Genomic DNA, 13459 nt, shown 5'->3' with positions numbered 1-13459 from the left:
GTCAATTGGCCTCTGCCTATGACAGATGAGGTCAGCCACCTCTGGTAAAGATATAATATTTACTGTTCCCAGTCCTCACAGCACCTCGAACCCTTCCTCCTCTCTACTGGCTTTTGATTTATTCAGAAACACCTGGGTTTGACACTGCATCTGTGTACAGTACATTTTGTACATGAGCAAAAAATACTGTGAAGACATGACGCCAGGCAAAACACTCATGCTAGTTTCCCAGAATCCTCATACTACTGTGCTCTCCATGTGCAGTATGGAACCCCCAATATCACTACGGCTTTCCCAGGAAAAAAAAACACGGGAGAAATCGGATTTGCCCGTGCCCGATAACCAGCTTCTGCCTCTCCTTTTTATTTGCACGATGTCGTGAGAAAAACGGGCACTCCCAGGGAATTTGTGAATGTCTGCCTGACCGCTATGTCTCAAGTGAAAATGCAACACGCGTTGAAGATGGCTCCTGGGAGCAGGGGGTAAATTGTTTGTCATACATTATTTTTTATGTACAGTATGCCTGAAACCAGAATTTAAAATTAAATCGGCAAATACAATGCAACACATGCCTGAAACATACTAAAAGGGGCAATTCACATAACAGATGAGGGGGGGATAAGGGCTTGAAGTTCTGAAGCTGAGAAATGCTTTTTTACTGAACTGGGATCTGGACCTTCTTTTTCCAGTTTCTGCAAATGAGCACAACCAGGTGTAAATTCTGGGTGACTCCGTCACCACCCAGCCTCATAAAACAATGCTTTTTTTTGGGTTCCAGTTGGACCTATGAGCAAATGTCTGAAGACTGAGAGTAACTACTGTATAAAATCATAACTGATAGGGAGCTGCAAATGGCTGAACAGCAGAGTCACACCAATCGCATTTAAAAAATCTTACACAGAACTTGCATACACACAAAAGAGCTTTAGCACAGCATACTCCAGGAGTATATGGTGTATTTATTGCAGTGGGCCTGCGATAAAGGCATCTGGGGTAGAGAAGGGGTGACATCTTCATCGTATTGTTCAGTCTGCATCATAATCAGTACTACAATCCTGTTGTCTTGGTAACTGGGAAGGGCCTTACAGTACATTAGAAAAGAAACTAATTGCGGTAGACCCTTCTTCATTGGAAGCCCCCTTGTGGACATCACCCAATGCTGGGGTCATTGCACTGCTGGTGTTCCCAAGCAGAATATAACCGTACAGGGAATTTCTAGGCTGGATCATCCCTGTTATATAATCAGCAACCCACTGCACTCTGGCCCAGAATCCATATGGCCATCCTAGTTTTCTCTCTTGTCCAAACCTGAACTTGTGGCTGAAGTTACTTCATCTGCCCGAGAGCGATCCTTTCCTTACCCTACGGGCAAACTCTCACTCTTCAGAAGAGTGCACCATGCTTTTCCCCCTTCCCCTCACACATCTCAAAATATCCGGTTCCCGAACTGTGGGGAAAAACCTTTACGCAGTACCTGTTCCTAGGGCAAGTAAAACGTGAGTGGACTCTCAGGGGCTGTCTTTGATACCATCTTTTAAAAGTAGCCAAAGGACTGTTCTCGCGAAGAGAATGATCTCACCATGAGACACCCCCTACCATGCGCTTTGCTGCTTTAAACTGTCAAAACCTAATTGGAATCGGATCCCTCTGTAGTCGAATGTTGATGACTGTCCTTCTTTTGTTGGCCAAAGCCAACAAGGACAGCTCAGAGAGACAGCTGCTCCATTACACTCTTTACAGGGTACAGCTCAGCCCATCACACCTATGAAGCACAGGATGGAAGATCAGATCAGATCACTTTATTGGCCAGATATAATTTCTTGCATTAGGAATGTGTCTTTTCACAGACCCCAGCTAGCTCTCCATGAGACACACAGACAGGAAGAGAAGCTGGGGGTCAGAGCGCAGGGTCGGCCATTTACACAGCACCCCTGGAGCAGCTGGGGTGAAGGGCCTCGCTCAGGGGCCCAACGGAGTAGGATTCCTCTGCCGGCCGTGGGTTTCGAACCGGCAACCTTCCAGCCACAGGCGCAGGTCCTGAGCCACAGAGCCACCGCCCCGCCCCTGTGCTTCACAGGTGTGATGGGCTGAGCTGAGCTAGAGACGAGTGAAATGGGAAAACGGGCTGTGCAGCCTTCTTCAGGCGTGAGGGAGAGAGGGGAAACCATTGGCTGAAAAAGCCAGGGAGAATGAAAGACAGCGCGGGGGGGAGGAGGCAGGGGAGAAGGAGTATCGACACTGGGAGAACTGGAGAGGTGTGAAACCACGCTTGAATAGAGAGGATTATATTAATAATAATTGCTTACACTTATACATTGCCTTTCTGGAAACTCCCCTCAAAGTGCTTTACAGGTAATGGGGATCCCCTCCACCACCACCAGTGTGCAGCCCCACCTGGATGATGCAACGGCAGCCATAGTGCGCCAGAACGCTCCCCACACACCAGCTCTCAGTGGTGAGGAGAGCAGAGTAATGAAGCCAATTCATAGAGGGGGGTTATAAGGAGGCCATGATATGGTGAGGGCCAATGGGAAATTTAGCCAGGACGCCAGGGTTACACCCCCACTCTTTTCGAGAAACACCCTGTGATTTTTAATGACCACAGAGAGTCAGGACCTCGGTTTTACGTGTCATCCAAAGGACGGTGCCTGTTTACAGTCTAGTGTCCCCGTCACTATACTGGGGCATGAGGGATCCACACAGACCGCAGGGTGAGCGCCCTGCTGGCCCCACTAACACCTCTCCCAGCAGCAGCCTCAGCTTTCCCAGGAGTCTCCCCTCCAGGTACTGGCCAGGCTCACACCTGCTGGGCTCCAGTGGGGGATGCCAACTGGGAGTTGCAGGGTGATATGGCTGCTGGCTATAGAAGGGAGAGAGGGTAAACCATTGGCTGAAAAAGCCAGGGAGAACGAAAGGCCGCGTGGGTGGGAGGAGGCAGGGAGCAGGGGCGAAGGACACTGGGAGAACTGGAGAGGTGTGAAACCAAAACCTACGCTCGAATAGAGAGGATTGGAAGGGAAGACCCAGCTCGACTGCCAGCCGGCAGTTTTCCTGGTGCTGTCACTCAGCAGCCCAGCCCTCTCACCTTTGTGTGTTGTCTGGACCTTTTTGGACCCCGTTTTGGGGTTTTAAGCTGATCTTCCGCGGCTCCCTGCCTCCGTTTCGGTGCGCCTCTGAAAAACGCCAGTGTTTCCGCGGCAGTCAGCAGCAGCCCCCTCGCAGGTAAGCCAGAGTTATTTTTTACTCTTGAGCCCCGGCATCATTGACAACATGATAAGAAAAAGAGGGAATGGAGAAGGAAGACTCCACAGAAGCAGCCAGCAGCCATATCACCCTGCAACTCACAACTGGCAACCCCACTGAAGCTCAGCAGGTGTGAGCCTGGTCAGTACCTGGATGGGAGACCTCCTGGGAAAAACTAAGGTTGCTGCTGGGAGAGGTGTTAGTGGGGCCAGCAGGGGGCGCTCACCCTGTGGTCCATGTGGGTCCTAATGCCCCAGTATAGTGACGGGGACACTATACTGTAAACAGGCGCCGTCCTTCGGATGAGACGTAAAACCGAGGTCCTGACTCTCTGTGGTCATTAAAAATCCCAGGGCGTTTCTCGAAAAGAGTAGGGGTGTAACCCTGGTGTCCTGGCCAAATTTCCAATTGGCCCTTACCAATCAATCATGGCCTCCTAATAATCTCCCTCTATGAATTGGCTACATTACTCTGCTCTCCTCCCCACTGAGAGCTGATGTGTGGTGAGCGTTCTGGCGCACTATGGCTGCCGTTGCATCATCCAGGTGGGGCTGCACACTGGTGGTGGTGGAGGGGATCCCCATTACCTGTAAAGCGCTTTGAGTGGAGTGTCCAGAAAAGCGCTATATAAGTGTAAGCAATTGTTGTTATTATTATTAAGACTGATCTCATGCTTGCGGGAAGATCCCAGCTGACTTCCAAGAAAAGTGTGCCGCTGTTGGGCTCCAGGGACCCGACTGTCTCAGCCTCGCCGTTGTGGGCTTGCAGACGGGAGGCATCTTAATAAATTATTACCCCCCCTCCCCTTCCGTTTGAAAGGTAAGTTTGAGGTTTGATTTAATTTTTTAATAGGACTGGGAAAACAAAGTCAAAGCTCCCAATCACTTAACTGCTATTACAGTTTTTTTTGTTCCTCATGTCTTAGAAAGAGAGAAGCTCGAGTATGAAAGTTGCTTGAAGTTAAGACCTTCCTGACTTTGTGGAAGGACTGGACACCTTAACAAAGGAGTAAGGAGTAGGAGTCTTCGTCCATCTGTTTTCTGACTACTTCTTCCAATTTTTTGGGAATGGAGAGCCAGAGCCTATCCCCACCATCAACAGGCACAAGGTGGGATACAGGCTAAATGGGCCACCAGTCCATTGCAGTGACCACACACACACACACACACACACACACACACACACACACACACACACACACACACACACACACACACACACACACCAGGGCCAGAAACCAATTTTGGAGTTTTAGGTCCTTGGACTTCCCAATGCAAACTTGAGAAGAACATGCAAACTCCACCCAGACAGCTCCAGAGGAATTGAACCCAGGGCCGTAGTGCTGCTTGGTAGCAATGCTGACCACTTCACCACCATAGACTCCGATATTCCTAAAGCCGTCTCAGAAAAGATATACTTTTGTTCTAATTCATATACTTTGTCATGGTTCACAGGATCACAGATTGGGGGGGGGGGGAACACATTTTTGAAGCCCCCACTGACGCCGTAGTGCGATGACTTGCACAAAAAGTAAAGAAGTATTCAATAATAAATCTGATATAATTGTGAAAAATTGCGTGACACTGTGACTCGTACAAAGAAATGTACACAAAGCATCAAAAGAAATGATCATTCTATTTATGAATTTATATTGTTAGAAATAGCAAAGAGACAGGTCTTTGGATATTGATTGTTTTTGGTTTTAGTTTAGTTTGGACATGTTTTAATTAATTTGGCATTTATAGTCACCATGACAGACTCACGTTGACTTGGACAGTCACTGCTTTCAGGCCAGACAGCCGCACAAAGTTGAAGAACTCTGCAACATTTATCGCTGCAACACAAGAATGGATTTCAAATGATAGGAAGCCTTTCAGCCCATCTTTTCTTTTTGCAATTTAATTGATGCAAGGAGTTCATCTGGCTGTTTCTTGAGACAGGCTCAACATCGTGGCTGGGTAGCTTGTTCCACACTCTCACCCCCTCTTTGTGTAAAGACGTGTGTTCTGTCCTGACTGAAAGATCTAATCCAGCCATTTCTTGAAAGACGTCAGGGTATCAGCTATAACAATATAGCAGGGTGACTTGTTCCACGCTTACACCACCCTTTGTGTAAAGAAGTGCCCTCTGTTCTTGGTTTTAAATGCACTTCTAAGTAGAAACTACAGGCATGTGTGGCAAATTAAAAGGTAGAAATAAGGTACATGCTTGTTCAGGCTCTCAGAGAGGAAAGAGAAGCTGGCACAAAGCATGTTTCACAGGTATACAGCTTGTATCGTTAGACTTACCCTCTCAGCATTGGGTTTACAGCATTTGCAATCATTTTCCTTTTTATTTCTCACTATTGTCTAGTTTCTCAGGAAGAAGGGAAACATGTTCATTCTAAAACAAACCAGTACTATATAAAGTGCAATTTCCATGTTGAAGGTGGACACCTCAAGGCTCTTTTTCATTGGCACTGTTTTTTCAAACTTGGTTGAATATACACCTATTGTACGTAAATATTTATAACTTACATTAACATACATATTCCATTTAACAATGTATAATATATACGTGTATGAATAATATACACAAAGTACATACAATTACAATTATACAATAACAAGCTGTACTTTGTTAAACCTAAGAACCCTCCACTTTACAGATAATTGTGTTGGAGGACATTTGAAAGAAATCATGATTAAGAACACATAAACCTAAGAGTAAGCTGTGTGCAATTTTGTAGTGAGTGTGACATATTGCACATTTGTTTCAAAGCACTTTTGCGATTAAATCCAAATATTTCTGATATAATTATCGTGACATTTAGAAAAGGCTGACTGATATGTTCTTTAGTTCCAAAACACAGTTACTGTAAAACGAGGCCGATAAGGGAAACATTCAGACCTCCAAAATTAAAACAGATGCTGGATTTAACAGGAGATAATTTGCAGCGAAGCTTTAAAATAAAGTTAAAAAGCATATAAAAAAGTGCCGCTACAAAACCCAGCCTATGCTGTATACAGAAAACACACAGCTGTGTGCATTTAGTTTTTTTACCTTTTGAACTGTTTCATGCTCCTGAAAATGTTATATGGTTCTCAATTAATGGGAATCTTGATATCACAAAATAAAGATACAGTGTAGAGCTGGATCTGGACTCAACAGAGCCACCGCCACAAACAAACCTGGTCAGGAAAACAGCCTTAAAGAGGCAGGGAATCAGTCTTTTATCTGAGCACTAATTAGGACAGGGGGATTAAGACAAAACAGATTTTGTTATTAACCTGTATTAGATTAAGCCATAAAACCAGATTTAGATATGCCTTCCATTGTACAAAGCCTGCCAGTATGTTTGCTATTAATACCAGGCTAGCTAAACATCCAAAAGAATCAGAGCTAAAGTGCTCGATTTCGTCCAACGGTACAGAAGCTTGAAGGAATAAAATTTATACTTAAGATGTATAGATTCCCCCTGCTCTGCAATGTTGGATGGCACTACCTGTAAGTAAATTTATTTTTGCCTGGCCAAAAATACAAATTCGCCATCAGAACCATTGGTTCTCGACACTTTTCAGCAGTGGAAATGTGCGACCAGCTCGTGTCTCTGCTTCAGTGGATGATATCGAAAGGCCAGCGCATTGCAAAGACGATGGCAGTCGATTCTTGGATCCAAAAATGATTGAAAGGGTGTCGTATCTGAACTAGGTAGTTATTCCTTTTGATGTTACGTTCTAGAACGCCCGTTTATGAGTTACAGTAGAGGTTATTTCCGTGCACAAAATCAAAACAATCTTTGCTTCTGCGTTTCAGTGCTATATTGAGCGCACTTGGAATCAATGGTGTACACAATCTTTTTTTGAGGTGCAGTATATATTATTCTGTTTTGTCTGTCTTCTGGATCTCAATACATTTGAATTATGCAACTAGTGAGTGGAAATAAACTGAGTCCGTGGAAACCCGTGAGAAGTTCAGAGACTGCATGCTATTTTTATTTGAGCAGGCCTGTATATTGTGTTTTTTTTTTATTGGCCTGCCCTTTTTTTATACAAGTTTTACGAGGGATATAAAATCGCGAACACACAAGAGAGCCCTTTAACTAAGTGTGGAGCTCGTTTTTTCTGCTTTCCCATCAGGTAGTCTCGGGGGACGATCTTTTTTTTTTTTTACAAGGAAAAAACACAAAAAGGTATCATAGTTTTAGTTAATGAATTAAAAAAAAAAAGATGAAGATGACCAAACTGCAACTGGTACATGTCACATTTCTCTCAAGTAATTAGACGGCTTCTCTATCAAGTATTTTTTGCAAGCGCCATAGTTGCATTAACTGCTCAGTGTGTTTCTCTTCTTAATACATTCCATCTGTTAACTACCTATATAGCTCTGTTCAGATTAACTGGTAAAAATAAACGAGACATCAATTAAGACTCCAATAGTGACCTATGCAGGGAATATTCTTTGAACTGCACACACTAATATTCAGGAAGTAACTGTTATCTGGGTTTTTTTTCCTAAATCTGTTGGACAAGACACTTCAGAGAGAAAGCTTTAGGTTGTTTTACGTTTCAGTTAGAATTCAGGGAGAAACGTTAGCCCGTGTGGCCGTACTGAAAGAGAACCTTCAGACCCATCTTCTTTCAACTGGGTGGTAGAATGTGGAGAGGGTCACTGCACACCCAGAGTCAAAGGGAGACAAAAATGAGACAGTGTGGAAAAAGATCCTTAAAACAAGCTGAATACTTGACATTTGTATTCACCAGTTCAAATACAGTGCATGCTGGTGCTAAAATAGAAATGCGTAACATAATTGCAGTTCTTTTTAATGAAGACGTATACGACAGTATATGAAAGTGTTATTGGTGGAAGTATTAAGGGAATTTCTTAAAAATGTGCTTTTGAGGAGGAATATTGGTCCTCTTTTAGTGAAGGAAAGGATACAGGGGGTTAAGGTAGACATTTCTCCCTCCAGTAAAAGAATGTTGTCAGACATTCTCCTGCCCTTTGCTACCACTGCAACATTTCTGCTCAGTTCTGTGAGGTTTCTAGATGAAACGTGAAATGTCTCTCTGCAGTAATTCAGTGTTAGGAGCGCTCAGTGCTTCCAAGTCCTCTCCGACCTGTCTTGTGCTGAATATTGCTTTAAGTTGGAGAGGGAGCAGTTGGACTTCCAGACCGGTTTTTCATTTTGAAAACAAACTGACGGAACATAATATCTTCAGCTTTGGTGAAGAACAGCTTTCAAGCTGTCCTGACTAAATTGTTTTGACTGTGATTTGAACTAGGTTTTCTGTCTATAAGGAGGAATAGACTCTGTCTAATTTTAGACGAAAGGACAAAATGAAAGGTGTACCACGTACAACACACACACTGTTGCGATACCTAATGACCTGCACAATCCATGATGTTTTCGAGCCCTTTTTTAATTACCCAGTCGTTAAAGACTGAGAGAGAAAAAACAGCCAACCGCTCAAAGAAATCTAGGCGTCTGGAGTTGCTCACGGTTTGTAATTTTTAAAAATTAGTTTTTAAAACCACATTTTTATTGGCGTTGTTAACATCCAGAGAACAAGACCAAATATGTTCCTGGGATTAAAGAAACATTCTTCATTGACAGGGTAGAAAGACCCTAATTGTTCAAGTCTTGACCAGAGATGACTACAGGGAGACTTGGTACTGATTAATTCCACCAAACAGATTCATTAGAATCAACTGTGAAACATGAATATGACAACACAAATGGAAACTTAGCAGATGGGCATTAAAATAAGGACAGGAGGCAATTCTTTTCACAAAGGGAGCTACTTTATCATCCTGCCTAAGATGATAGCCTGGCTTCTCTCAAGAAACAATCGTCACTAATTCCTCAGATCAATTAGTTACAAGAAACCGAGCAAACTAGATGGGCTGAATTGTGTTTTTCTCTTGTCACTTGTTTTATTTTGTAAACTAACAATAAAACTAACACTAAAAACGCATAATGTCCTGTTACTCAGCATTTACACAGGAGAATAATCAGACCCTCGAAAAACCTGCAGTTAATCATAACTAGTGGTCTTTTCTATTGATGCTACGTTACAGATTTCTTCATATAAGACAGATATTAAGATTATTAATGTTTTATTTAATATAAGATATAAATATATGATTATTAATTAGCAACCCCTAATAGAAATTGCTAGTTTCAGGAGTTCTTCTCTCAGGCTAGATCCTGAATTTGCATTTTAAGGAATTATAGCTTTAAAAATAAAAGTTATAAAAGTTTGGGGAGTTCACATCCAGTTATTCCAAGTGAACGCAAAGCATGGTACTTTAAAAAGCAAAAAGGTATCATGTGAACATGACAAAATCACCAAAGCTTCCATGCAGGCCTTGTTAGAATGAGCATACTCCCAGTTGGTACTCGTACTTGATGACTACCAGCCATGCCACACAAAGAAACTGTGACTTTTGTTGATGCAGAAAGATTTTTAGGGAGGATTTGGAATGAAGGGATGAAAATGGGTTTTTAATTGTATGAAAAACAATCAGTACCAATAGAAAATGTTAACACATTGTAAAAGAAAACAAAGATCAATAGAGTCAGCCAATTAGCCCATGCATCTTTCAGGGCTTAATCACCCTAAAGTACAGGAAATGACACTGTTTTATCATGCAACATAAGTCTTTTGACCTCTGTGTCGAAAGCACTGAGGCTAAATCTTTCAATGAACTACCTCAATTAAAATCAGATGTTGAAATTGTTTCATTCACACTTCTGAAGTCAGGCACACATGAGACAAAAACTGCAATAGCCATTTTAAACAGGATATTAAAAATTCCGGTCGTTAAGAGCAAGACTACCACTAGCAGACAACAGAATGAGGGGCGGCCTTGTAGTTGTGAAACAGTATGATCTGCTTTGTATGGTGATGGTTTTTAGGACAGAGGGATGATTGTCTTGAAATACAGCTAAGAAAATTTGAATTTTCCTTAGCTAAAAAAAACACTGATTCTCAAAAGAGAAGAGTAAAAAGAACAGCATATAGCACCTACAGTATATAGCCATGCAGCTCTCCACTGGCAGCCAACTGGAGCTCAGCAGGTGTGAGCCTGCCCAGTTCCTGGAGGGGAGACTCCTGGGAAAGCTGAGGCTGCTGCTGGGAGAGGTGTGAGTGGGGCCAGCAAGGGGCGCTCACCCTGCGGTCTATATGGGACCTAATGCCAACCCAGGCATTGCGATGGTAAGACTATACTGTAAAAAAAAAAAGATGCCATCCTTTAGATTAGATGTCAAATTAAGATCCATGGTCATCAAAAATCCCAAGACATTGCTCAAAAAGAATAGGGGTGTTACTCTGGTGTCCTAACCAAATTTCCCCCCTGGCCTTTACCAGTCATGGCCTCCTAATAACCCCCCTCTCTGAACTGGCTCCATCCCTCTGCTCTCCTCCCCACTCAGAGCTGGTGTGTGGGGAGAGGACTGGAGCATCATCCAGGTGGGGGTGCACACTGGTGGTGGTGGAGACCAAATTTGATTAGGATTTAGTCAAACGAAACAATTCCCCCCCAATCTCAAAAACCGATTACGGTAACCTGTGATTCTCAAAAAGAAACATCATTCGGTGCTGCTCAGTGAATTTTCTTTCGGGATTTTATGATGTGTTTTTTTTTTTATTAAAGAAGACATGTTCCTGAGGTAGAGGTAAAGGAGACAGGGACAGTTGCTTTCAATGCAAAAACCCGTGTCTGTCATAGGAGTGCGATCTAGTTATGTGAGAAAGTGGGTAAATTGGCTCTGAATAGACCACTTTCGTTCATTCTTTCACAAGGGCTGACGTCTTATCCAGCTCGCCAGTGCGTTCCAGAGGTCCGTATCGCTCTGCTGGCTGGACGTGACATAGCCGTTGCTGGTCAACCACAGCAAAACACTCCGTGAACTCCATTACCCAGGGAGGATCTGACTGACGGGACCAGGTCGACACCCAGTCAAGTCCCGATGCAGAACAGGGAATCTGATACAGACCTGGGGACACCTACAACCTCACAGCACAGACCTTTCCTGCAGTACGGTTATCCTTCATGGCTTTGCTGGTCTTTTTTTTTTCATTGTTAGTTGTCTGGGGAAAAAAAACACAACTAAATTTCAGCTTCAAAGCGAGCATTTTTAAGCAAGTTTTACAGTTGATGGCTCTTTGGGTGTTTGCAGTCCTGTCTTGAGACCCTCCCTACCGCTGCTGAAACTGATGAAGTCAACAGCATCCATGCATTGATGAGTGACGTGATTGGTGCTGATCAAGACCGAGAAATGCCCAGGTCTCCCTAAGGGATATGTGTAACAGGCAGAACCCAGCAGAAACATATCCAAAGCCCTGATTCCACACTCAGACGTAAGAGAATGAGAGGACACCCATCAGACTCCCCCTCCATGCCTCGACGTTCAATCACACTAAAGATTTCAGACACAGCTGCAATGAACTGCGTGTGACCCAAAGCTTCTGAATTCTTTTCCAAACTCAGCCTTTTTCATTACTTACTTATGAGCTTATAAATAGATATTACAGGTCATAGTTCTTGCATAGCTGTCATTTTCTTATATGTACATGAGGAAGAAGACATAACGGAGCGTAACATAACAGAATTTCATTACCAGGAGACAAAATATGAAGTACTCTATATCCCACACTGCTCTGTATGAGAAGTTCATTAGGTCAGGGGTCAGTATATGTGTTTAGAACATGAGGAAGGTTGTAAACGAGAGGAAACCATTCAGTTCCTTTAGCTTGCTTGGTTACTAGTAGTTAATAGATCCAAGGATTTCTCTCAGCCACAGATATCCCACTTTATTAAGTAAGATATGGATTCTGTGACTGACAGTTACCACAGGTGTAGTCAGGCTGTTGGAGTTCCTCCGGGTTAAGATCAAGATGAAGGTTTGCGTACTGTAAGGTGATTTAAAGACCACTTTGGACCACACGAAAAGAAATGGGTTTGTTTGTTGACTTGAAACACATTGCTGCCGACAGTGAAGAGTTCCCTTGAATGACCTGACAGCTGAATGAATTATTAGTCCCCATATCAACCTCTCTCTGTAGAGATCAGGAGTTAGATCACATTATTTTCAGGTCAGGAGGTTTCCTTCCTACTGTAGTATAGTGATCAAGACTGAAATATTTTTTTATTAATAATCATTAATGGGCGGCGCAGTGGTCACCATTGCTGGCCCTCAACACTGGGCCTTGGGCTCAATTCCGGACCTGGGGTGCTGTCTGGGTGGAGTTTGCATGTTCTCCCTGTGTTCACATGGGTTTTTCTCCCACAGGAAACATCCAGGCAAGTTAATTGGCTTCTGGGATAGTTGTGCCCTGTGATGGACTGTGTGTATAAACCCATCCAGTTTATACAGTTCCTTGCACTCATTGTGTGCGGGAACAGATTAAGATTTATGTGGGCCCCACAGCCTTGAATTGGATGAAGTGGTTAAAAAATAGATTGATATGCGTAAAAATTTGTATTAGGCACATAACCCTAACCCCTGTTCTGTAGTGGCTTGGTGATGCATGTCTTTTTTTTCTCTATTACTATGAATTTTGCTTTTTTGTGGGTCATGTTTCAGTGGGTTATTTACCAGTGGGTCATGGGAAAAAAAACACTAAACCATCTTTATTTTCTGCAGTGTTATACACTGGTATGGGTGTGTGTCCGTGTGGGCCCTGAGATGGACCGGCGTGCCGGCGAGGGTCGTATGTCCATTGCTTGCTGGGATAGGCTCGGGCACTCCCTGACCCTGTATTTGACACAGCAGTTCTAAAATGGATGAATTCATCAAACACCATTCCACACACCCCCGACTTGACGTTTGCCTTTGTTAAATGTGACTATAATCTCCATGTTCCTCCAGCGCTCCCTTTAATAGTATCCATTAAAAAAGGTGTAACATTTAACTTTAGTCTGGGGAAAATTTGTAACCTCTAACAGATAGGTTGATCTTAAATATAACATTGCATAATGTTCCTCCAAGAAACTGGTAAATATTTAATATATTTGATGCGGTTTGTTTTACTGGTGAGGCAGACCCACTGCAGTCAGTAATGCAGTGGTCATATTAAATGAAGGTACAAATGAAACATCTCTTATTAAATAACATTCTGACTGTATTATTCCCCAGCTGAGACACACTTCATCACACTTCAGCCCTTGTGATAAAAAGAGAAACAAAGCTGGAAACACAAAGCATTTAACACGGGAGAAGTCTGGT

General features: G+C 43.2%; 1 long non-coding RNA gene across 1 annotated transcript in view; it reads left to right on the top strand.

Annotated features, from left to right (window-relative positions):
• Positions 1–13126, top strand: part of LOC148654430 (uncharacterized) — a 147090-nt gene extending 133964 nt beyond the window's left edge. Inside the window, exon 4 of the long non-coding RNA XR_015941382.1 lies at positions 12878–13126. This is a non-coding gene — a long non-coding RNA (uncharacterized LOC148654430). The remainder of the gene's footprint in view (positions 1–12877) is intronic.
• Positions 13127–13459: the final 333 nt, after the last annotated feature.

Source organism: Lepisosteus platostomus, chromosome 9 (assembly GCF_059453375.1).
Source record: "Lepisosteus platostomus isolate fLepPlt1 chromosome 9, fLepPlt1.hap1, whole genome shotgun sequence".
NCBI lineage: Eukaryota > Metazoa > Chordata > Actinopteri > Semionotiformes > Lepisosteidae > Lepisosteus > Lepisosteus platostomus.
Note: the sequence above shows the minus strand (reverse complement) of the source record. Positions and strands in the feature narration are given on the sequence as shown.